General features: G+C 39.7%; 1 protein-coding gene and 1 pseudogene across 21 annotated transcripts in view; one reads left to right on the forward strand and one right to left on the reverse strand.

Annotated features, from left to right (window-relative positions):
• Positions 1 to 353: 353 nt before the first annotated feature.
• The window catches only part of Mapkap1 (MAPK associated protein 1), a 233,563-nt gene continuing 208,200 nt past the window's right edge, over positions 354 to 25,716 (forward strand). For 5 of the 21 annotated variants that reach the window (XM_021262056.2, XM_004849373.3, XM_087183202.1 and 2 more), the window contains exon 1: positions 354 to 648. The gene's annotated coding sequence lies outside the window, so the exon portion shown is untranslated. The remainder of the gene's footprint in view (positions 649 to 25,716) is intronic. The other 16 variants (XM_021262053.2, XM_021262058.2, XM_021262059.2 and 13 more) reach the window with 9 other exon arrangements.
• On the reverse strand, positions 16,769 to 17,775 carry LOC101711664 (ribosome biogenesis protein BRX1 homolog pseudogene; annotated as a pseudogene).

Raw genomic sequence — 25,716 nt, forward strand, 5'->3', positions numbered from 1 at the left:
TGCTATCCTCCTGCCTCGTCCCCCAGAGTAGCTGAGATTACAGGTGAGCACCACTGCACCCTGCTGAACCCCTACTTCTTTCTGATAAACTGCCTCGTCACTTATTTCTGGATAAACTGAGAGGTTTTCTCCGTGGAAATGGGAAGAAAATATTTGACAGAGATCTTTAAAACTGATTTGTGCCGTTAGGCAAGCCCAGGGGCCGGTTTAACTTGCCCGAACTCCGCGTCAATCTCAGTCGCCGGACTTTGCCAGAGCCGGAGAACGGGGCGCATGCGCGTGGCCCCCCCCGGCCCCGCCCCCCGGGAGGGCGCCGCTCCTTGCTCCCGGCTGTGGGGCTTGCGCACTGAGTCCCCAGCCAGAAGCTCCTTCTAGGTTGGGGACTTCCGGTGCGCGGGGGTGCGGTTCCGGGTCGTGGCGCGGCTCGGGGCTGAAGGGCCGCTGCTCGGCCGGCTGGCGGCGGGGAACAGCGAGGGCATGAGGGCGAGTCCAGGCAGGAGCAGCTGAGCGGGCCGGTAGGACACCGGTCCTTGAGAATCCTGAGAGTTCAGAGTTCGGGGCAGGGGCCGGGAGGAGTGGGGAGCCGGGCCCTCTCCTCAGGAACGTGTCCTGGGGCCGACCGGGCCCGTAGTGTGGAAGCAGCTTCAGGTAAAGGTTGTCCCAGCCGTTAGCTCGTCCACCCGCGGGATTTGGCGACCCCCTCACTGTCCCGCTCTTGGCACTGCCCAGCGGGCCGCCTGTCAGGGCCTTGCTCAGGTGGCCTGGGAGCCTTCGTTTCCTGACCCTTTCCAGAATCGGAGGCGCCCCGAGCCTGACAGCTGGCTGTGTGACTTAGGGAAGGAGCAGCTTGTGGACCTGGAAGAGTTGGGGTGGGGGTGTGGGTGCAGTTGGCTCGGGCAGTTTCTGGCCCTGCGCTAAGCATTATCAGAGTGCACTTATTTGCATAATTTAAAATCAAGTTTTAAAGCATTGCTGGTGTAGTCCCTGTTTTCTGGTGCTCATTTTTTCAAGGCCCCAAAGGAGTAAACAGAGCCTCACAGATGCGTTTCTACAGAGTGCTGCTAGAACTTTGATTACGCTTTTTTTTTTTTTTTTTTTTTTTTATGGGAGTGGCAAGGACTGTTTAAGAATGAGCAAGAAAAAGGTTATAGTTTAAACAAGGGTATAACTTTAACTAGAGACCCCAAAATTGACTCAGAAGTTGGTTAAAACTTCATTCTGAATGAGTGCAAGTAATTTTTGAATGCTGACATGGTACCTGGCACTGTACGAAGCACCATGTTGTTATAAACCCAAATCAGTAAAGTTCCAGAGTTTCCCAGGTGTGAACAGTCAAATGGAAAGACAAATCAGTTTAAAGAGTGTAAGGAGTCAGCATTCTCATTCTATGTTGACCAGCAGATGTTAAAACCCTAACGTTAAAATCCATTGGAGCAGAAAAAGAAGCACCAGGTTGTATTCTCCATGTTCTGTGGGCCCACACGAGGTACTCAGAGTGTGCTAAAGAGTTCTTGATAAAGTGATAATTGTTTACATCTTTTTCAGTTTTACATACCTGCAAGCTGCCTGAGTCTGAGGCTTCCCAGTGGCCCCTTTTTCCATTTGACTGTGTTCATGCCTGTCTTCAACTACTGTGTATACCAGACTAAACTCCTACTTCTCTACACCTTCCAGTCTGGCTCTGGCTCTCTTTCCAGTTATGCTTACAAAGATCCCCACGGTGATCCCTTACTCTAGATAGGTAGGAATCACCTTTGATCTTTCCTATGTCCATTTTTTTTCCTTTTTTTTTGGTTGGGCTATTCTCTCTGCCCCACTTAGAAGCTTTTCCCCCATTTTTGTTTCTGCTTATTGAGGTGGTACCTATGGCCTGCCTGAAGTGGCCCTCCTCAATCAATTTAGGACAGTCCCAGCTTGAAAGGGACTTCTTGCTTATTTAGAATACAATAAATATTAGATATTCATTTAGCAAACATTTACCAAGTACGGATATATGCCAGGTACCTTATTAGACAATTTAGAGATAAATAAAATGGAATCTTGGTGCCAGGGAGCTCAATTTAATGAGAGAGATAAAGAAATTAATAATCTCAACACAGTGATAAATACACAGAATTCTTTTTGTGATACAATAGTAATATAGTGTGTTAACTTCTCAGAGGTGAGATATGGTTTGGGAATGTTTCATAATATGAGGTAAAGTCAACTTTGGTATTTACTACATATTACATGTAGGTTTCTCTTGTTTAATAATTTTTTTTTTTGCGGTACCGGGGATTGAACTCAGGACCTTGTGCTTGTAAGGCAGGCGCCGCATCACTGAGCTAAATCCCTGGCCCTCTTGTTTAATAATTTTAACATCAATTTACAGGTTAGGAAGACATACATTACACAGCTGGTGTAAGACAGAACCAGGAATCAAGCCCACATCTATCTGATGACCCAATCTGTGCTTTTCCCATTCCTTGTCTTGCCTTCATCCTCATACCATAGCTGTCCTTATAGGAATACATACTGAAACAGCTCTACAGGAGAGAAAATATGAGTGTTAAAATGAATAGTATGGAAAATCTTTTAAAGTTAGCTAAGACTGTACTCTTCCAACTGAAGAGGTGATAGGTGTGTCATTTCTATTTCCAATGAGCAAGGAAGGCAGTTTGTAGAGAAGAAACATAGACTGTAGATTCAGTTCGTGTCCTTCTTCTTATTAGATGAGTGGCTTTGGCAAGTTTGTCTCATTTTTTTCAACTAGAAGTTGGATGGGGGATAATGTGGACATTAGAGAGTATTGTGAATTTTTTTTGTACTGGGGATTGAACTCAGAGCCTTGCGCTTTTGAGGCAGGAGTGGTGCCACTGAGCTAAATCCCTGGCCCAGTATTGTGAATGTTTAATGACCTAATTTGGGTAAAGTGCCTGGTACAATTTGAGCAGACCTAATCCCAAATCCATAATACTTTAAAATCTGAAACTTAAAAAAATTTAATAAAATTTTTTAATTAGTATATGTTTGTAGCACATAATGATTACATTCATCTTGGGGACTTGGTACATGTACATAACATATTTTTTAATTATTTTTGCTTCCCCTTCTTGCCCCTCCATCGCTTGGTCTACTTTCCATTTGCAAAGGATCTGTCTCCTTGTCTTCTGTTATCTTTTTTTTTTTTTTTTTTTGGTACTGGGGATCAAACTCGGGTCCTTGTGCTTTCAAGGCAGGCAGCAGAACCACTGAGGTAAATCTCTGGCCCCTTAGCTAAATCCCTAGCCCTTCTGTTATCTTTTATTTGTTCTTTAAAGTATTTATACTTTGGGCTTCTCATGTAAGAGAAACCATGGGATATTTGAGCTTGTGTGTCCGATTTATTTTACTTAAGTATTGTCTCAAGAATCATCCATTTTCTTACAAATAACTCATGTTTATACTTCTTTATGGCAGAGTAGTTCTCCATTGTGTATAAATACCACATCTTCTTTCCTAATCTGTTGATGGACATATAGGCTGCTTCCAAGATATAGCTGTTATGAATTGTGCTCCTATAAACATGAGCATGCTCATGTCACTGTAATATGATGCCTAACTCTTCTGGGAATATACCTATAAAGGGGAATAGTTGGGCCAAGTGGAATTTCTATTTTTAGTTTTTTGAGGAATCTCCACACTGATTTCCAAAGTGGCTGTACTAGTTTACGCTCCCACCAACAATATAGAAGAGTTCCTCCCCCTTCACAGCCTTCCCAGCATTTGTTATTATTTGATTTCTTGATGATAGCCATTCTTTCTGGAGTAAGGTGATATTTCAGTGTTTTAATTTGCATTTCTGTAATGGCCAGCAATGTTGAACATTTTTTCTTGTATTTATTGTCCATTTGTACTTTTAGTTGTCCGTTTTCAAGAGTTTTACCTATTTTATCTTCCAATAGATTGTTTCTGTTTTAACATTTTGATTTTTTTTTTTTTTTTTTGGTACCGGGGATTGAACTTGGGTCCTTGTGCTTGTGAAACAGGCACCGGAACCACTGAGCTAAATCCCCAGCCCAACATTTTGATCTCTGATCCATTTTGATTTTAGTTTAGTACATAGTGAGATGTATGAATGTAGATTCAGTCTTCTGCATGAGGAGAGCATTTTCTCAGTACCATTTACTAAAGAGACTATCTTTAATGTTTTTGGCCCTTGTCAAGGATCAAATAGCTAAATGTGCCTGGGATTGTTTCTGTTCCTTATATTCTGTTTTATTGATCCATATGTCTTGTTTTTGTGCTAATACCATGCTATTTTTATCACTGTAGGTTTACAACGTAACTTCAAATCTGGGATTGTGATGCTTCCTGCTTTGCTTTTGTTACCTGGTCCAGTACATATTTTTTAAAAATTTGTAACTTTTTGAGTGATAGTTTCAGATTTTAGATTTTGAATTTATGATGTTCATCCAGTAAAGTCTATGCAGATATTCCCAAATCTGAATTCTGAAACACATCTAATCCGTAGCATGTTTTTTTTGGTACTGGGGATTGAACTTGGTTCCTTCCGATTGTGGGGCAGGTGGCAGAACCACTGAGCTAAATCCCCGGCCCCCTTAGCGTTTTTGATAAGGGATACTCAACCTGTACATGGTAAGGTGCCATGAAATTATAGCTGTAAGATATACAGGTATAAAGCCTGGGACATGGTTTTAGAGTGGTGAATGAATTTCTAGCCTAAGTAAAGCAAGTCATTACTTACTGGCAATAAAGTTGAGGGTCAGTGGAGTCAGAGTCAATGAGGGCTCGTGTTCCAGATAATAGAAGTAAATTCCAATTTCTACTCAACTTCCAATTAATAAACAACTTTGAGGATCTCTGATTCATTCAGCATTGCCAGGCAAAATGTTAGACCCTGGGATACAAAAAGGAGTAAAACCAGTTCTCTGCCCACAGGCTGTTGACATTCTGGTAGGAGAGATGTGTGTGCAGGTGAACTATAGTTAAAGTACTGTAGGTCCCCACCAGTTCCTGTGAAGCCCAAAGAAGGGAACAGTGATCATGACTGCTGATGTGTGCCAGCATTGTGCTAAATGTTTCATCTCACTTACTCCTGTATGAGAAAGTATTAGTAGAATCCTGGTTTTATAGATAAGGAAACTAGGAGAGGTCTCTAACAAAGAGGATAAATAACCTCTAACAGAGAGGTTAAATGACTTCCTTGAGGGCTAAGGGTGTAGCTCTGTGGTAGCTGTGTGCTTAGTGTGCTTAAGGCTCTAGGTTCACCCCCAGCACCAAAAACAAAATTCAAAACTTCTTTGAGTTTATACAGCTGGTGGAGCCAAGCTAGAGGGATTGCTTGCTAGACTTTGGACTGTCACCTTTTTTGTATTCACCATGTTACCTGTTCTCTGTGATGTGGATGGAGAGGGTCAGACAGGAGCACCCCTGAGCTGTAGATATAGTGAGCCCATCATTGTTAGGCAGTGGGGATAAGGAGGAATGAAAGTGGCCTCAGCCCTGAAAGAGTTTATCTCTTAATCTGGCTTTCCTTTCTTTTTTCCTTTTTTTGGTAGTACTGGGAATTGATTCTAGGGATATTGCACTGAGCTACATTCCCAGCCTTTTTTAATTGTTTTAAGACAGGGTCATGTCAGACTGCCAAATTGCCCAGACTGGGCTGAAATTTACTATCCTTCTGCCTCAGCCTCCCACAGTACTGGGATTACAGGTGTGGGCCACCACACCTGGCTCTAATCTGTCACTTAAAATATATTTCTTTTTGGTGAGGGATTTTTATTGCTTGTTGATTCAATTGAAGTCTTGAAAGAAACCTCTGCAGTTCAGTAGATTTATATGTTTCAGACTAAGAGAATTTGTTTGAAATCTGTTATTCTGATGTATAAGCCTTACTGTTAAGGACACAGTGAGAAATACCAACTTATCATATGACAAGGAATTCTTTCACATTACATTTTTTCCTGATTTGAGGTGCCTTGACCTTGTGTTTTCTGTGAGTTTGAAATTTTTGACAAGTTTTGACTCAAAAGTTAGTACCTTGTGTGGAATTTAAAACGATTGTGTTCTGTATTTCAGTTATTATCAAATGCTTTCATATATCTTATTTCTTTGAATTGTCATAATTTTGTGAGTTAGGTGGTATCCCCATGTAATACACGAGTAGCTTATGGCTTGGAGTTAAGTATGTTACTCAGGTGTCTTACAGTCAATGTGTAACATCCATCTCAGGTGGCTCCAAGTCCAGTACCCAGTATGTGCAATCATGAGTGGGATGGGCCTTGGTGACCTGGGGAGCGTATGTACAGTTGAAAGGCAGCAGTCTCCTTGGTCATGGTGATGTGCTTAATCTCAGCTACTTGGGAAGCTGAGGCAGGAGTCCAGGAGCTCCAGGCCAGCCTGGGCAACACAGCAAGGTCTCTGCCTATGTTAGGAATCTGAATTTTAATGTATTTAGTTTAAAAATTTGCTATTTCAAAACTTATCTTGTAAGCCAAAACACATTTCTGGGCTGTGTACAATTGTAGGCTGCCTGATCATGGGCTATGATCTGCCTGGCTATGGAAATGTTGTACCTGTTGTTCAAAGCAGGAGGTGCAACTCCATGTTGTGATGATCAAACGGAAGTCTCCTGGTCACTTGTCAGAGTGAGGGGACATGGTAGCTTGTGTTGATTATTTCTCAGGGAGAGGGAAGATGGATGCCTTTATTATATAGTCAGGCTGAATTTTAGGAGAAATATGGTTTGGATGATGAAAAAACCTTGTAATACAGCACTTTTGCTTGGAACTATTAACTCTTTAAATGCTATCAGATCTCTTGTCTATGGACCACCCATACTGTAAAGTGGTATTGTAAATTTCCTTATATTCTGCATTTCCCTTTAATCTTCATAATCCTGTGACATAGGTGATATTATAAAAAGAAAAGGGTAATCAAACCTCTCAAGATGAAGAAATTGGAATCTAGTGAATTAGAATTTAGTAGAAAGTGCAGTGGACTGAGGACTTGAATCCTGAATAACAGCCTTTGGATTTTAGTCCTGTCACTTGCAAATCTTTGAATCTCTTTTTCCTTCTGGATAATTATGAGTGAAATTCAAGTCTTGCTGAGATCTTTTTAGGAGGCCAAACTTTGTGATTCTAATTGACATACTTAAGTACAGCTGATGACTGGGCAGACCCCCCTCCCCCCCAGTGGAGAATGATACAAATCTCAAATGCTGCCCCTCCTCTCTTGTTGGCAGGTGGGGAGTCACTGCTCAGCTCTTCCCTTTGTTCTTTGTTCTTCACTTCCTCTGGGAGAGGACCTTGATGGGGCCAGAGCGTCTCCAAATGTACACAGTGTTTTGTTGACTGTATATACACAAAGATTGAAAGGGGGCATAGAGACACCCAGTAGAGTGAGAGAAATATGGTCAGGGAGTTCCCACCCCAAGAGTTTATTTTTATTTTAATACCCACCTTCCACAAGGTGAAAAGTGAAGAAATAATTCAGCTTCTAGATGTTTATTTTCATTCATACTCTAATTGTACAAGGAAATAATATAGAATATAAAAATGAAAATAAATCCTGAGCAATCATTCAGAATCTATTAACTATAGTTGTCAGCAATCTAGATACGTTGGGAAACATGAAATTTGGACTGAAAGTAGAAAACAGTTTTAAGTAATTGAAAGTGAAAAAAATGGGAGCAACCAGTTAAAAAAAACCCCTGAAATTCTGGAAAAAGCAAGAACGTATTAGAATAACTATTGGAATTGTTATAGTAATTGCTTGTGAAGTAAATAGAATATTATGTCACGTTTACCCCTAACTATATGCAGTGTTAGATTCATAATATCCTATACTGTACTTCAATATGCTTCTGTTGTCAATGAGGATAAAATGGACTGAATGTATAAAACTTTCAAAGATTACATTTTTTTTTTAGTTTTCTATAGGCCCATTTTGTTATTGTATTATAAATAAGTAGTATTTCAGCAGAGAAAATGATTGAAAATTATTTGAAGGAATGTTTCCCCTCCCCATCGAACTCAGGACCTTGAGCTTGCAAGGCAGGCACTGCACCACTGAGCTAAATCCCCAGCCCTGAAAGGAATGTTCTTTTGAAAACAAAGTAAATCTTTAATGTACACTTTAGTTGGTGACATACAGGAGACTAAAAAAGTCCTGAAATGCAGACTTGAATCTGAAGCACTATGTGGTAGGGCACTGAAATCACACTCAGCTGGATTTGAATACTGGCTCTGGCAGGTATTACGGTAGCTGTGTGATTTGGACAGTGCAAAATCGGATCGGTAATGTCACTCTCATGCCATTCATGTGAGGAGCGAATGAAACCATTCATGTCAGTACTTGATGCCATGTTGCTTCTGGGGCACCAGACATTCAGGATGTTAGTACACTGTGTCAAGCAGTGGGGATGCTATGGAGTGGTTGTGAAGGTGTAATGCTCATTTTCATGTCTTAGTCTTTCACAAAATTAGTCTTGCTAATTTCTTTTTTTTAAATTAACTTTATTGGTACATTTTAGGTATACATTATAAAATCACATTCACCTTTGGGAATTTGTACCTGTACATGATATATCTTAGTTCTTGTTTTTTCCCATTCCCCTTCTCTTTCTTCTACCCCTCCACCCCTCCCTATTTTCAAAAGCTTTGTTTTTTTCTTTTCTTATATATTTTCTTTCCCTTCTTTCATTTCTCCCATCTCCCTACTTCCCTTTTGAACCTTTTCTTCCTATTTCACATTATCTATTATACTGTCTTGCTAAATTCTGATTGTGCTTTGTGAATGACTCAGCATATCTCCTGCACACTATAATAGGGTTTCTATATGCTGTTTTTAAGCTATTAAATGAATTGATCTGCTAAGTAACAAACACTTCCAAGTGTTAATATTTTCTGTGCCCGTGACTGCCCTTTAAAATTATTAGGACAAGGAATATTATGTTGTCCCTGTCCCCATTTTTTTTTCTGTTGCCGGAGATCGAACTCAGGACCTTGCGCTTGCAAGGCAGGCACAGCGCCACTGAGCTAAATCCCTGGCCTCTCCCTGTCTCAATTTTACAAATGTTAAAACTGAAGCTTTAATGAAGTAAAATAATTCAAGATACAGAGATAAACCTGGCATGGTGGTACATATCTGTAATACCAGAATTATGGGAGGCTGAGGCAGGAAGACTGTTAAGTTTGAGCTCACCCTGGACAGCTTAGCAAGACCCTGTCTCAAAATAAAGGAAAGGGGCTGCTATTGGGGATGTACCTTATTACGGAGGCCTGGGTTCAATCCCTAGTAACAAAATAAAACAAAAAACCTAGGACTTAAGCTTTTGGGGTTTTTTTTGTCTTTTTGTTTTGTTTTGATGAATCCTTGCTATGTTGTCCAGGCTGGCTTTGAACTCCTGGGCTCAAGTGATCTCCTGCTTTAACCTCTGGAGTAGATGATAACTACAGGTATATGTCAACATGCCCAGCTATTTTTAAAAATTCCATATTTGGTGCTTTTGCCGCTAATCCACGCTGCTCTAGATTTGGATATTGTAGGGAACAGGGGAAGGGGACGTTACCAGCACCTCTGCAGTAAGTCCTAGTCTCCTGCGAGCCACGGCAGCACACGGCGAATTACAGGAAAGGTAGACAAATGAGACTGAGAAGAAGCTGAGCTTTGGGTCTGATCAGTGCGCTCTGGGCGGCAAAGACAAGAAGCCCTAGCTTGCAGCACCTTTTATTTAGTACATCCAAGAAACAAATGTAACAAATGAATAATGTAGATTTCAGTATCACATTGGGATGAACAAGGTGTAACAAAAGACTGGGTGGGGGCAGCCTAAATCTAAGAACAATGAGGAACTATGCAGATGAAGATTTAGTTCCACCCAGGAACTACACAGATGAAGATTTGGTTCCTCCCAGGGTGTCTCCCAGGGTGTCTCCCGCAGGTGTGGTCTTGTCCTGGAGCATTACAGCATCATGGGATCATTGAGATCTCCCTTGTGACCTGAGGCCAAAATGGAATTATGTCTTGGAGTGTTATAGCTGGCCTGTAGGCAGGAGAACTAGGCCTACTCAAATGATTTTTCCCTAGAATTATGTAGCATTGCTCCCAACAGGATATTGAAGCTGGCAGTTGTCTTGGTATTGTTATCAATTTTAGCCACTTTCCCAATTCGTTTAAACTTGGTGGTAACAGAAAGTCACTATTGGTTATATTGTGTTTGATTACCAATATGATACCTATGATACAAAGTTCAAAGATTTAATAAAACCCTAATGCTCATTATTTCAAAGGTTGGTGGTGAGATGGTCACTCATCCATTACTAGTAGGGATGTAAATTGTTAAGATTTTTGTTAAAAATTGGCAGAATTTACTACAAACTTTAAAAAGAAGTCATGCATGCCTTATATCTTGTAATTTCACTTCTAGAAGTCTTTGTTAACAAAGTAATAGAGGTGTAGAAAAATATTCAAGCTCAAAGATGTTCACTGCAGGAACATTTATAATAGCAAAAATTAGAAATAGCTTTAGTACTGAACAGATGTTAGAGAAGTTATGGAAAAGCCATGGAAATACTATGGCATGGTCATTTTATGTTTTAGACGAATTTTAGTGACATTAATATGCTTATTAAGTAAAAAAGTTTTTAACACTATGTAAAATATGATTCCAATTATGTTAAACATATGCAAAAAAAAGAATTAGGAAGTAGGATTATAGGTCTTTCTGCTTTTCTGTGCTTTAGAAATGTTTTCTGAAAACATTTTTTAATAAAAATTAGTTTAAGTATGGTATTAAATATAAATAAAACCAGTGACTATCATTTTGAGGAATAGAGTTTTTACTAATGCAGGTGATTCTGAATTTAGGAGTATACATGGATTAGATTTTCAAGTTAGTTTTTTTTAAAAAATTCTTTTATTGGTACATTTTAGGTGTACAATACATTTACATTTATCATTGGGTGCTTGTACCAGTACATGATATATCTTGGTTCTTATTTTTTCCCCCATTACCTGTGTGCCCTGCACCCCCTCCACCCTTCCCTATTTACATAGATTTCATTTCCATTTTTTTCTTTTCTCATAATTTTTCCTTTCCCTTCTTTCCTTTCCCCTTCCCCTCCCACCACCCCTACACTTTTGGTCCTTTTCCTATTTCAAATTATCAGTTATTTGTTTTAATCATTTTGATCCTTATTTACACTTTCAGTTCCTCACACTAGAGAAACTATTTGGTATTTACACATGTGTGTCCTATTTATTTCACTTAAGAGTATGGCCTCAATATGGATCCATTTAGCTATAAATGACTCTAGTTTCTCGTTCTTTATGGCTGAGTAGTACTCCATTTTATTTAAAAAACCACATCTTCTTTATCCAGTTTCCAGTTGATGGGCACTTGGGCTGTTTCCAATCCTTAGCTGTTACAAATTGTGCCACTATAAACATAGGTGCTCATATATTGCTGTGGTATGATTCTTTTAATTCTTTGGGGAAGATACCCCGCAGGGGAATAGCTGGGTCAAGTTAGTTTTTAATATGTTATTTTGCACACAGAATATGGTTTCATGTGTTCTGACATAAATGATGTTAAGATTGCCAGGCCGGTCCACTCCCCCATTTAAGAGACTATCATGGATGAGAAATAATCCTATCCATGTTGGGGCACTTGTGTCCCAGGCTGCCATCACCTCCTCAGTGGTGACTGGGACAGTGTTGAGACCTGTATTAAAAGGTCAACTGAGGCCAAAAAAACTTTTTAAAGAATTTATTTGCACAGTGATTCATGAAGTGGGCAGCCTCAAACCAGAAGTGGTTCAGGCAATCCACCTGGGAATGCAAGAGGAAGGCTTTTGTAGGAATAACATGGAAGTTTGTAGGAATAACATGGAAGTTAAGCATGAAAATACTCCAGTGGTGACAATTGCACTGTTGCCTTACTTTGTCTGTCTCATTGGGGAATTCCCTAGTTATGTAAGTTTGTTGACTGCTTCTGACTGGTTGAGCTTAAATTCTGTTTTTCTTTAATGCAAGCATTTACAAGAAATAGGGCAAGTTAAATTTCGTTAATGATGCAAAAGATAAGATTATTTGTGAGACCTACTTGACTTTGCTCAGGCCTGGTCTCCATTTAAATTTACTTTAAGACATACAAATTTCTATCACACTTTTATTATTTTGTAGAAAAAAATTGAAGATGATAGTTTGGGTTTTAATTTTTCTGGTAATAGTAGAAGTATGAATATTAAAATCTCATGATGAATTATTACTTTATATTCTTTTCTAATTATCATATATTTCACAATTGAAATAATTTCAGCATGTACAACTATGCATTTTTGGCCAGTCAGATTTGGCTTTTAAAATCTTGCTTGGTATTTCTCCTATATACTATATAAAAAACATGCAAAATACATATTTAATGATGTATTTGAGTATATTTAAATTAGGAAAATATCAGGCAAGTTGTTTCTTTTGTAAATTGCTTCTATCCAAAGCATTCTGTGTATTATCAAAATGAAAAATGACAGCACTTTGTCATCTGTTCAAATTGATATTGCACTCTTTGCAATGACAGCTGAAAAGGCCCACAGGTGCCATATAAAGAGGTGACCATGTTGTCATATTTCATTTCGGCATCCCTCTGCAAAGCCATAATTACCTAATTAGGTTGTTAATTAGGAGATTAGCATTTCACTATATTGATAGAATGCTCTTTACTGGCGTGGGGCTAGATACAGATTTGTCTGCCCTAATTTATAATCTCTGCCTGTTTTGTACTTATTTATTTGCTTAAGATCCTTGTGTGGGGCAATTCAGTTTACCTGAGAAACAGCTTGTTTACAAGCTAATGAAGCTTTGATCACTAGATTAAAATTGCTGAATTAAAATATGCTGAGAAGCTTTGATTGCTAGATTAAAGTAGCTGAGTTTTAAAATAGAACTAAAAGGGTGGTAACAGCCTCAAAGTGGTTAATTGAAATTCCCTATTGGTATAACTTGTATTCTTGTTAATATAGGCAGTAAACACAAGAATTCAAATTGATGGTGTGAAACAAAACCCCTAAAAAACAAAAACTAAGCCTCAAATGTGATAGAGCTTATGTATACTAAAGGCAATTGTTTTAGTAATCATTGATGATAAAATCGTACCATTTATACATAGAACTTACAAAATATGTTAAATATTTCAGAAACTGAAACTTCATTAATGACCAAAAAAACCCCATATTTAGTCTTCAATTTAGATTTTCTTAGATAGTCATGCAGCAGGCTTTATTTCATTTGCAGCTTCTGTCCATAGTCTGAGCTTGGAACGTTCTTTTCCCAAACTCTTTGCAGTCCCCAGTGCTTAATGGAATTTGAAGTATTTCATAGTAACCTTCACTTGATGAGCTATTTGAAGTAAGCACAGTTTCTATCTAGTGTGTCTAGCATTATTTTTTTCAGGGAGGGGGGGTTGTACATACCTCTCCTACTTTTCCAGTTAAGGAAATCAAGAATTTCAGAATGTGGAATGGGAAGGGCAGCATTCCCACTGAAACAGTAGCTTAGCCCCTTTTGTTTGTTATTTGGTATTAGTGTTAAGGTTGTAGATGTGTGCTTAAACCTGTTTTACCCACAGACATTATGAACAATTGCCATTTTGGTTTTATTATCTTTAAAAACATTATTGTTTTTAAAAACATTAAAAACTTTTTATATTAAGAAGAAATGATATACAATATCTCCCACTCATGGGGCTCAGTGCTAGAGCACTTGCTTAAGATTTACTAGGGCCGGAGATTTAGCTCAATGGTTCTGCCACCTGCCTTGCAAGTGCAAGGTCCTGAGTTTGATCCCCGCTACCAAAAAAAACAAAAGATTTCCTGAGTGCTGCAGAAAAACAACAGCTAAGTGTGGTATCTCACACCTATAATCCAGCCACAGAGGAGGCTGAGGCAGGAGGATCACAAGTTCTAAGCCAGCATGGGCAGTTTAACTTGTCTCAAATAAAAAAAGGATAGGCATATAACTCAGTGGCACACTTGCCTAGCAAGGCCTTCAATCTCTAGTATCCATCCGTCCAACACCCCTCCCCCAACAAAATTTTAAAAAAAGTGCATGGCTTATATCTAGATGTCCTCCCAAAGTCTCATGCAATCATAGGTGGCTGGAGGTGGCTGGATCTAGAGTGTGTGATGTTGAGATTCAGGATGTGATGCTGGGATTGATTCGTGGTGAGATGCTAGGATTAAGGGTGTCCCAGCCTGGGTGTCCAGCCTTAGTGCTACCCACACTAAGGACAGTTAGCCTGGATAGAATGTAAGGGACAGAATAAGGGCTGCTGCTTGGCTTGTTGCTTGTTGCTTGTTGCTTGCTGCTTCCTGCTTCCTGCTTCTTCACTTGCTGTTAGCTGCTTGTTGCTTTCTGCTTTGCTACTTCACTGCTTTGCTGGCTTCCTGCCTTCTTCCACTATGAGGTGTTTCTCCTCTGCGATGCCCCTCTGCCATGCCACTCTGCCTTGGAACCAGCCAGCTATGAACTGACACCTCTACAAATTGTGAGCCAAAATAAATCTTTCCTCCTTTAACTTTGGGTGTTGCGTATTTTGTCTCACCAATAAGAAAAGTGACTAACACTGACAAACAAAATCTGCCAGTCAATCAGTTTTGCTTATTGCTTAATTGTCATCATTCATTTATTCAGTGTTTGCTGAGTCTTTGTGAGGTGCAAGGCATAGGTCTGGCCATTGAGCAATGAAAACTATAGACACAGCCCTTGCTGCCAGGGAACTTGGAGTCCAGTGAGGAAAAGACACTCTGGATTGACCAGTAGGACTGAGCTTGAGGTGTGTTGCAGTAATGGAAGCCCAGGTGAGTATGGTAGGATGCCTGGACTGGACTAGGCAAAGTCAAATCTTCTTGGAGCAGGTGTTACCTAAATTGGGATCAGAAGAATGAAGAAAAAAGGGATGTTTAAGTCAAGTGTTATCAGTTAGCTTTCTCGTTGCTCAGACAAAATACCTGATACCCATGACTTGGGAGAGGTTTATTTGGCTCATGGTTTTCAGTGGTGTCAGTACATAATCAGCCGGTTCCAGGGCAGAAATGGCATGATGGAAGGGCATGGCAGAGGACAGCTGTTTACATCATGGCAGCAAGGAAGGAGATAGAGATTGAGGCGCGCGCACACACACACACACACACACGCTCACGCACGCGCTGGGGGAAAGAATATACCCTTCAAGGTCACATCTTCTGTGACCCACCTCCATCCGGGCCCCACTCCTAACAGCACATTCTGTTACTGAACTCATGAACTCATGAATGGATGAATCCACTGATGAGTATAGCACCCCTGTGATCCAGTCACCTTCCAAACAGATGAGACTTAATAGACATTTTCAGTCTAAGCCATAATACCAGAAGACAATACAGAGAGTTTCTAGAGAGAAGTATGTGTTCAGGGCTAGGAAAAAGAAAATTCAATATGGCTAGAGTAGAAAAAACTAAGCTGGTAAGAGGAAGATGAGGCTGCATAGATGGCAAAGTTCAGTCATATGGAGGCATTTGGGCAGTCACTGAAAGATTTTAAGACAAGTTAGGAAACAGTTATAATAGCCTAGGTGAGAAATAGTGGTTTGCATTAGGTTATTGAGATGAAGTAGATGAGATCTAGAGAGAGAAGAATTAGGATGCATAAGATTGGTAAGGATTGTGATTTGATTTTTTTTGAAACAGGGTCTTGCTATATTGCCCAGGCTGGACTTAAACTTGAAATCTTCATGCCTCAGCCTCTTGAGTGCTGGGGATTGATTACAGGTCTGTCCCATCATGCCTGCTCATACTTTCTAATTTATTTAAATTTGAGAACATGTGTTTGAGTATGTCAGAGATAAGTCCATAAGTTTTATTTTCCAGTTTGACTGAAAACTGTGTAGTACTAGCAAATAATTTTCTCTCAGGTGAATTGAGAAGGATACAACTAGTTGGGGCAGCAGCTTAGTGAGGTAATAATGATAAGGAAGAACTGACGCCCAGAGAAACTGAGCTTCCCATTTTACTCAGCAGCTAGCTAGTAGAATTAGGAGCACACTCCGCTCTTCAGAGCCTTTGCATTTTTTGTCATACCTGGTCACTTTTCTTGTTTTATTCCTTTCAGTTTGTTCTGAAGTAAAGGAGAATTCCATACTCCCTAAACATCAGTGGTCAGTAGGCCACTGACAGAGGTGCCCCCCCTGCCTTTCGGTGGCTTCTTAGGCCCTCAGTGGGTTGTAGGTTAGAATGTTGACTATTCCCTGGGAGGAGAATCTGCTCTAGTGTGCGAGGATTAGCCTTGGCAAAGTTAGACAGTCTGCTGGGATTTCTGAATTTTAGGATTCATCTTCCTCAACTAGAAATGAAGTTGGCTACTCCCACTAATATATTTGACAGTTCTTTTTCCTCAGGGAAAATGTTTGGAACCTCCCATATTAACACCCCGCCCACCACCACCTCTGGGGATTGAGCTACATCCCCAGCCCTTTTTAAGTTTTTATTTTGGGACAGATTCTTACTAAGTTGCTGACTTGCCCAGGCTGGACTCTAGATTTGCCATCTTTCTGCCTCAGCCTCTCAGAGTGCTGGATTATAGGCATGTACCATTGTGCCCAGCTGAAGCCTCCTATGTTCTGAGGAATTTCGTATTTATTTGATGTAACCAACTTGTATTACAAATTTTTTTTCCAGGATAATAGATGTATTTACACATTGAATACAAAATAAATATACAGTATTTGGAAACTTAGTTATCCATTGATTCATTTTGCATTTCCACTGTTCATCTTCTGTTTCAGTTTTCCTTGCCTCTTGTAAATCCTTTTTTTCCTTGCTTTCAAATTGACTTTTGGCTCTGGTTTTACCCACTGTATTTCTGTTGGTTTTTCCTCATCTTCAGTGGGATCATGTGGAAGAACAGTCTTTGGCTCTTTCTTTCTCAGTTTCTGCACATCTTTTACTTGCTGTTTCTCTTTGTATTTGGCAGCTGTGATGGATCTTATGATACGCCGATGCATGTTTGGTGACTGGTAGTGAGGATTTTCATATAAAGTTGGTCCTCCAAAACTTCCCTGAAAAATCTTTATCAGATTTAAGACAAAATGAGGTACTATTTCTGCAAGTTGAGTATCTTCATCTATGACCTGAAAGTTTCGAAACCATATCCTATTATCCACAAATGGCTGGCTTTTGGAATGGTATCGTGGTGTACTAAAAATCTGGATTAAGAGTTCTTTTAACAAAGCATAATGTGGCAGTTCATCAAAAGCAGGGTCAAAAGACAAAATGGCTGAGAACCTTTCAGTTTCCAGTCATCTTTAGTTCTTCTAGGGTATGAATATTTTGAACAAGAAATTTGGTAGAGGGCCCATGAGGTGAATTAAAAAGCCACATGTAAAGATCTTGTTTTTTCTTAGCTTCAAAACAGATGCATTTATATTTTTTCATTTCACAGACCTCATTAATCACAAATAATTTATCTTTATGATCCATTTTAGTATCTGCTTTAGAATGAGGCATCGGTGTTCTCAAGTCTTGCATTAAATGTCTTGTTCTGAAATGTATTCCTCTGGAAGAAAAGATGAGAATCCGTGCCTTATTTTTCCACGTTCCCTTGCAAACGGGGCCTGGGATACGGTCCTTCTCTGCTTCCTCCATCTCTTCTGGCACAACTGATGACTTAGCTGGAGGCTCGGCATCTTTTTTGTTTCTTTTTGGCTTCTTTGATGAAACCGCCAAGCCCACGCTGCTTCCTCTTGGTTGCCACCATCTTGCCTCGCCACCTTCCCTCTTTGTATTACAAATTTTAAAATAATTTTTTATTACTGATGCTAGTTTTGCTAAATTAAGTACTTTGTTGATATCCCTGGGTTAGGATTACCTAAACTGAAAGAAACACACGTAGCATGGATTCTAGCTTTCCTGTGTTTCTCCCCTTTCTGCTTTTTCAAAAAGTTGAGATGTAATTTACAACTTAAAATTTTTGAATTATCCCATTTAATGGCTTTTGTATAATTGATAAAATGATATCTCATTTTAAAACATTTTTGTTACCCCAAAAAGAAATGTTGAATCCATTATCAGTCCTCCCCCAGCTCCTGGCCACCAGTAATCTACTTCCTGTCTCTATGGGTTTGTCTACTTTGAACCTTTTATATAAATGAAATCGCACAGTTTGTGGCCTGGCTTCTTTTACATAGCAAAATGTTTTGTTTTTTTTTTCTTTTGGTACCGGGGATCGAACTTGGGACCTTGCGCTTGCAGGGCAGGCGCCAGAACCACTGAGCTAAATCCCCGGCCCCTTAGCAAAATGTTTTGAAGTTTCATATATGTTGTTGTAGCATGTATCAGTGCTTCATTCCTTTCCATTGCCAAATAATATTCTCATATATATATATATACACACACACACACACACACACACACACACACACGCATCACTGTTAGGTAAGCATTCTACCACTGAGCTATGTCCCTAACCTCACACATTACTGTTTATTTACTCTTGGGTTATTTCTACTTTTGACTGTTATGAATAATGTTACTGTAAACATTCACATACAAATTTTCATGTGAACACGTGTTTTCAGTTCTGTTGGGTATATACAGTGGAATTGCTGGGTTGTAGGTCATCCTATGTTTACAGATATTTTGAGAAACTGTCAAACAAAGTGGCTTCAACACTTTACATTTTCATGAACAGTGCACATGGTTGGCCTCCTTTCTGCTTCTGCTCGCCTCAGGCTCTGTATTGCACTGGTCTGGCCTGGAGGCAACCCTAGCTGAGGGAGTTCCATGAGCCTTTTGTCTTACTAGGTGGGAAAATTTCCAGTGTTCTCTTTCAGTCAGGTTCACTTTAAGGCATATGTGTACCAGACTTTATATGTTAGATGTGATAGGAAGTGAAGAAGCCTCACAGTACTTTCTTCTCAGGGATATCATTGTCCAGTAGTGAAGCTTTTTACTGAGAAATGGGGGGAGGTTTCCAAACCATTGAAGAAAGTAATTGCCTAGAAATTCATGAATTTACACAACATGCATTGTAACTTTAGGCAAAGATTGACTTTATTTATTTAGGTACAGGCACTGAACTCAGGACCTTGCACTTGTGGTGCCCCTGAGCTAAATCTCAGCCCAATTTTTTTTTTTAATAGCTTCTGGGTTTTTCTCAGCCTACTTTAACAGTTGCCATTCCTTGGGTGTTCTTTCTTTACATGGTTGGTTCTGCAAGTCATCAGATCCACTGCTTCATTTGCCACTTTTTGGTGTCACCTACGGTTTGTTAAGAACTTTGTCCCCAGCTATCAGATTTGTGTCTTGCTGGATCTCTGTGTAATCCTTAGTCATCTTAAGTTCATTGTGTTTGAAAACTAACTTTATCTTCCTTCCACCTGCTTACTTGTTCTTCCTTTGAATTCACACTTTCATTAGTTGGTACTACCATGCAAGCCATAAACCTTTCCTTTCTCAGCCCTCCATATCCACTCAGTCACCAAGTTTTCCCACCTTTTGGCTCTTTAATTTTTCTTGAATTTATACAACTGTCTTTCACTGCTTTACTTTATATTTCATCATCTCTTCCCTGGGCTGTGGTCACAGTTTTATAACTAGTCTTTGGTCTTGTCTATCTGGTTCTTCTGGAACAGCTGCCAGAGAAAGTGCTAATCTCCATATAGGTTTAGTAAATAAATGTGTGTTCTGCTGTTTTTTGCTTGCCTAGCTATCTTGAATGCTATCTTTGTCCCCTCTTCCAACCTTCCAACTTCTTTATCTTTCAAGATTCATCCACTTTAGTCTGGGAATAATAGCAATCATAATAATAGTAAACATTTGCATAGTGTGCACTGCAGGCCAGGTGGTGTTATAAACACATAACACTTTAATTCATTCAGCCTTTACAATAATTCTGTGAGGCAGGCACCAAGTTATTCTCATGTACAGATGAGGGAATGGAGACGCAGAAGTTGTTGCTTTCCCTTGGCCCCCATCTGATGAATGACTAAATGCAGATTTGAACCCAAGTAATCTGATGCTTGATATCTCTCAGTCTCTCTTAACTACCTCCCCTACTCTACGTTTTCTCAACCTCCCCCATTCCATTGACTTCTCCCACTATAAAGGATTTTTTCTTTGCCTCTGCTGTAACTACTGGATAGTGTGGTACAGGCCATAAGACAGAACTGGAGCAAACTTTAAGTGCTTCTGATTGAGGAACCAGTATTATAGATTATTTCAATGCCAAATATTTTTCACTATTTTTTTTTTTTTTGGTACTGGGGATCGAACTCAGGACCTTCTGCTTGAGGCAGGTGCACTGCCACTGAGCTAAATCCTCGGCACTATACTTAAGGTTACTGAGTTGACCCCCTTCATTACCTTGGCCTTATTATCTCTGGGAAGCCTTGTCTGAGTAACCTACTTGCATTTAGATATTTTTGCTGGTGTTTCCATAGTATATTGTTATAGACTCCTGTAGCAGTCCTCTCATTCTTTATTGTGACCATTTCTTGTCTTTTTTTCTCCTGTTGACTCTTCTCTTGGTGATAGGGATTATAACTTAGCGCTTTATACTTGTAACTGCCAGCATGTGGTGAGAGTTTATGCTTGTTTGATGAACAGATAAAAGTGTTTATGCCCATCCTTAGACTAGGGTGAGGAGTGGGTAAGAAGACTATGATAAAATGCATTTGCAGCATGTTGCAGAGATTTGAAGCAGGATTCTGGAGCCCGGCAGCCTACGTTTTATCTTGGGTCCACCTCTTACTAGCTATGTAGTTTACTGATTAGTGAAACGTGAGTAGTAATAGAATGTACATCATAGTTTTGTGAATGACAGCAGTAACTTGTCCAAGGGCAAGGTCCGGTAGTTAGGGAACTGAATTCAGGTTTCCTGAGTTGTTCTTGCAATAAAATATGTTGCTGCTTTTAATTGATGATATGGTTAACTTGAGAGTCAGATAAGTGGGAGACAATAGAGGGAAAATAGGTATTAGACCATGTTCTGAATCAGCATCATGGATAAGCTCCTGCCCCCACTTCTTTTTTCAGTCATAGCACGGCTCTTTGGGAACAAGAGAGACTCATTTGTTTTTCTGTTCATTTCATCCTGAGCTCTTATTGGATGTCATCCACATTCTACTAGAAATTGACAATATAGTGATGACTGAGACAATCAGTGTCCTTAAGGAGATTGGCATTTAGGGAAAAACAGTGTATAAACAATATTACTAAAAAAAGAACAAAAACCCAGTGTGATCGGTTTGTTCCTTCACTCCTTAACATGGCAGCTAGAGAGATCCTTTTAAATGTGAGTTAGATTGTATCACTATTTTCACAATCTTCCAGCAACTCTGCATTTCACTTGGAATAAAATCCAAGGCCTTAAAATGGCCTTCAAGGCCCTAAACAATTTTCCCCTCTTCTAAGTCTTTCCTCTAGCACTTGCCCCCTTGTGGGACTCCTTGGTGCTCTGTGAGGGGATCAAGCATGCTTCTTCTGCTTGGGAGGCCCCCTCAAAGAGCCACATGCTTGCTCTCACCTGTGATGCCACATTCTCAGGGAGGGCATCTTGGACTGTTTTATTTACATTCACACCTGTGACTTGAGGTGGCATTACCATTTCTTTTTCCTTGTACTGCTTTTCCCTGTAGCACTTGTAATTTCTCTATTTTTTGTCTGTCCTCTCTCAAAAATGTGAACCCCATGAGGGTAGGACTTTGCTTTGTTCTTTGCTGTAATACTTTTATGCATCTAGAACCGTGCCTGGCACGTTGTAGGCATTCTGTTGTGAATAAGTAAGTTCAAACAGAGACAGTCATGGCAGTGTGCTGGATTACTTATTTGGTAGAAAAACAGACAATGCAGTAGAACATAAAAAAGGGAACAGTTAACATGGGATTAGGAAGATTTCCTGGAAGAATTGACCATTGAGCTGGATTTTGAATAACATGTACTCTACGGCCATACTACCCTGAATGCGCCCCATCTCGTGTGAATAACATGTAGGACTTTGCCAAGTAAAGACAGGCTTTTCAGACCAAGGGATAAGTTTGAGGAAATGGAACTCATTTTTATAGCTGTGTTGGGGCTTTGGCTCTCCTTAGAATAGGATAAAATTTCAGAAAATAGATATTAAGAGTGGATACCAGGGCCCGGGGATTTAGCTCAGTGGTTCCGGCGCCTGCCGCGCAAGCGCAAGGTCCCAAGTTTGATTCCTGGTAACCAAAAAAAAAAAAAGAGTGGATACCAGGAGTTGAAATAGGTACTGTACTAGAAATTGTTTAGACCTGAGAAATTTTGAGTATAGATTTTAGTAGCAACGATCTATGGTTTAGTCTTAGTAAAAAATGAAACAGTTCCAAGGGGAATTGGAAATTAATAAAAATTTAATGGCTTCAAATAACAAAGTTCTTCAGGGTTTCTCAACCTTGGCATTATTGATATTGACTTTTTTTGGGTATAATTCTTTGTTATGGGTGCTGTTTTATACATTGTACCATGGAGAGCAACATTCCTGGCATTTGTCCACTGCATGCTAATAATACCCATTCCAAGTTGTGACAGTCAAAGATCTCCAGCCATTGCCAGATGTTTGCTGGGGAGCAAAAGTGACTTCTAGCTGAGAATTACTACTTTAGATCCACTGTGTTACTGTTGGGTCTTCAGCAGATGATTTGGGGAGAGATTTATACCTTGATAGAATAACTTCGTGAATCTAGAATTGGATAAAAATATTTGAAGTGGGCAGTTCCTTAAAAATGATATCTATACAACTAACTATAATAAAAGGCAGAAATAAAGTAATTTTAAAAATTTGGATCCTGAAAATTGGGAAAAAGTTTACAGATTCTTAAGTTGGACTTAGAAGATAAAGAGGAGAAGGGCACATCTGAGACAAAGGGAGCATCATTACGGAAGGCCAGAACATGATCAGGGTAGCCCTGGGAGTGGCATGAGGCGGAGTGGAGAAGGGGCAACTGAGTGAAGCTGGGCTGGAAGAGCTCTAAGTGTTGTATGTGAAGGACTGTAGGCTTGTTTTCATTTTCTACTGCTGCATGACAAGTTACCACAAATTTATTGTCCTAAAACAACACAATATTTGTTTTGGTGCTTGGGAGGCTAAAGCAGGAGGATTACAAATTGGAGGCCAGCCTGGACTACCTATCCATTCAAGGCTAGATTAGACTACATAGTCAGACTTTGTCTCAAAAACAAAACAACAGAAAACCCAGTAGGTGATTGTGTGCTCCTGAGTGTCAGGAGTCAAGGCTTCACCTCAGTTCCTTGCTCATAGTCTCAAAGAGATGAAATTAAGGTGTTTGCTGGTTTCTGTCTCACTTGGAGGTTCAACTATGGAAACAACTTCCAGATTCTCTCAGGTTGTTGGTAGAATTTATTTCTCTGTGGCTATATGACTGCGGTCCCCCTTTTCTTGCTGCTGGTGGTGGGTAGTTAGGTTGTCCGAAGTTTCCAGTTCTAGAGGCTGCCTTCAGCTCTTGCCATGTATATTACCATAACATGACTATTTACTTCTTCAAGGCCTGCAGGAGAATCTCTAGCTTAGAATCTCCCTTTTCACTGGCCAAGACAGAGTCTTATGTAATTGAGTGTCTCCCATCCCTTTGTCTCAGCCTGTTGGCTGTAAGAAGTCAGGCCCCCCTTACACTCAAGGAGATGGTCAACAGAGGAGTCTGATGGATACCAAGAGGCAAGAATTTTTGGAGCTGTCTTAGAATTTTTGTCTTGCACAGCAATTTTATTTCTGTGAAGGCATTGCTTGAGTGTTTTTTTTGTTCAGCACTGTATCTCTAATGCTTGACACATAGTAAGTGCTTTATAAATACTTGTGAAATGAATAAAATCTGTGGATGAATATTAGGTAGACAGTTGAGTGCTATTTACAGTTTAAGCTCCTAAGCCAGTAAATTCACATTAAAAAATAGCTAGTTTCTTTCCATTATTCATATTCTTCACTCTGGGTAAAACTATAAACATTTGTACCTGAGACCTTAAAGTGAAACCTAAAATTGTGTATTTTCTCACAGGTGTCAGTCAAATCTTTTTATGTCAGAGCGACAACACCTATTGGAAAAATAATTTAGGGCTACATTGCACCAAACTGGCAGATTTCTTGTAATATCCAGAAATGTTGGCAGATTTGGAGTTTTAGGGGTGGTAGGTGGTTAGGTTGTCTGAAATTTCACAGCTATTGTTAGCTAATAAATGTTATTTCTAAACATTTTCACAATACTAATTGTTTTATATAGCTGAATAATATTCTAGTCTAACTTGTGCTTAGAACTTTATGATTTGGTGTTCTTTGTATTTTATACTTGTCATTGGAAACATCTGTTGAAAAAATTTTGATTTTCGGGCCGGGGATTTAGTTCAGTGGTGCCACCGCCTGCCTCGAAAGTGCAAGGTTCTGAGTTCGATCCCTGGTACCAAAAAAAAAAATTTAGATTTTTCAATTGTCCATTGCTAATGCCACTTAATCTTTATAAAATCAGATATCTTTCATTCCAACACCTGTGTTACTCACTGCACCCTTACTGTTCATATGGATTAGGATTATCCAAGGATGTGCCAGCAGATACTGTACATTTTCCTGGGGTATCAATTTTAGTGGTATTTTTCCTGTTGAAACAAACACAGCTGCAATACATTATTGGGTAGAATGCAAAATCTGAATGAATTTTAAAAGTAAAGTTCTTATGGCATGTTGCTGTAGGTAGCTGCTGTAGGTCTTCTCATACCTTGATTTATGATCATTCCTCTCTGGCACTCAGATGTGTCTTAGAGAAATTTGAGAGGCACTATGTTGTACCAGGCTTCCTTTAATAGGATCTTTGACAGGTGCTAAGATTCTAAGGTATTTTGTCAGAGATACAAGGCAAGAAAATTAAGGATCAGGTCCCTTTCACCAAGAGAAACATTTGATGGAAGAGACCTTGTCTCCTAGTAGACTGGTAGAGGGGCTGGCTGGACCCATGTGGCCTTAGTTACTCATCAGGTGGCCTCAGCAGAACAGCTGGAATGCAGCTTTGGCTGAGCCACTCTCTCGCCATGGCCTATTATCCCAGATGCCTTCCCATGATTGGAAGTTTTCCAAGGCCAGAGCAGATGAAGCTGTATTTGGGGGATTCAGAAGTTCCACAGCATTATTGTCACTACATTCTGTTGGTCAGAGCAAATCATGATGTGAGTACAGATTCAAGAGTTGGGGAAATAGACTCCACCTCTTGATGGGAGAAGTTACAAAGGCTGTGGCCTTTAAAAGGAAATCTACCATATGCCCTAGAGCAAGTTACTTAACTGCTTTAAGCCTTAGTTTAAAAAAAAATCTACAAAAGGAGGATAATATTAATACTTCTGAGGGGTGAGTTAGGATGATTAAATACGTTGTTGTGTGAAAAGTGATTAGTGTCAGAGCTCAGGAAATGTCATATTACTATTTCCCTTGTGTTTTTGCCTTAGGAAAGCCTAGCTATCCTTAACATGCTACTGCCTTCTTTGCCAAAGTTTTCTATGACTGCCCTGTTTCTTGGGAAACATTACTGTAGTGTCTTCTTTGCAGGTTGGTGTGAACGTTGCTTTTTATGTTGTTCTGTGTGTGTGACAGGCTCCTCTGCTGAATCTTATAATGCCTGAGTTAGGGGAGGCCACTGTTGATGTGTTTTTGTAGGATTCCTAGTACCTGACATTCAGATGA

Source organism: Heterocephalus glaber, unplaced genomic scaffold (genome assembly GCF_053883595.1).
Source record: "Heterocephalus glaber isolate CG9 unplaced genomic scaffold, H.glaber_assembly_v1.0 deba00001479, whole genome shotgun sequence".
Classification (NCBI taxonomy): Eukaryota; Metazoa; Chordata; class Mammalia; order Rodentia; family Bathyergidae; genus Heterocephalus; species Heterocephalus glaber.